At 34.5% G+C, this 922-nt stretch overlaps 1 protein-coding gene across 1 annotated transcript in view; it reads right to left on the minus strand.

Annotated features, from left to right (window-relative positions):
• Positions 1-922, minus strand: part of LOC107742823 (thyrotropin receptor-like) — a 22777-nt gene that overhangs the window by 6508 nt on the left and 15347 nt on the right. The window lies entirely within an intron of this gene.

Consider the following 922-nt stretch of genomic DNA (forward strand, 5'->3'; position numbering starts at 1 on the left):
ACATTTACAAGCAATTTAGCAATTCAGAAATGGAGTTTAACCATTCCACTTTCATCAGGTGCTTTTGTCCTGTGTTTTGCAGTCCAATGTAAACATGCAAAACCTTAGCAAGACATTAGCAACAGATTGCAACCTAAGGGAGTTTGAGATATGAGGGAGATTGACATTAATATCCTGTATTCTCAGCAGAGGATAATGACACAAGAAATCACAATAGTAAATATTATGCCCCCAAAGTATCCTTTACTTAAGAATACACTTTTCCGTGGGAACTGATTGAGAAGACACTAGCAAGGTATGCATGCTATTGAATTAAGTGAATGAATAGTTCAACCAAATATAGAAATTATATCATTATTTAACCATATGCTGTTGTTTTTTCAGTGGAATAAAAAAAAGACTTTTCACTCAGTCTTTTCTCTATGAATTGTCACTTTATGCAGTGACAGTTCATAGTGAACACATCTGTCAGAAAGGACATAAAAACATATAAGTTCCATACAATACTCCATACTACTTTCACATATATTATATGCCTAAAGCAGGAATCTACAACTCCTGCTCCTAGAGACGTCCTGCAGACTTCAGTTCCAACCCTGAGCCAACACACCTGTCTGTAATTATAAAGTAACCCAAAACACCTTCATTAGCTGGTTTAGTTGTGTTTGATTGGAGTTGGAGCTGCAATCTGCTAGCCTTCCAGAAACAGGGTTGGAAACCCTTGTCTAAAGCAATACGATAGCTTTGTGTGAGCTACAGACCATATTTTAAGTCCTTTTTGGTCTGTTTCTTGGAAGATTATAACACAAGTTTAAGAACTTATTTTGGTGGTGCTTTTGGTGTTTTTGGAGTGGTTTTGTAATGTAATTAAGTTGAATATATATATACTGTATGTATATATATATATATATATATATATATA

This window comes from Sinocyclocheilus rhinocerous, unplaced genomic scaffold (genome assembly GCF_001515625.1).
Source record: "Sinocyclocheilus rhinocerous isolate Xijiao unplaced genomic scaffold, SAMN03320098_v1.1 scaffold822, whole genome shotgun sequence".
NCBI classification, from domain to species: Eukaryota; Metazoa; Chordata; class Actinopteri; order Cypriniformes; family Cyprinidae; genus Sinocyclocheilus; species Sinocyclocheilus rhinocerous.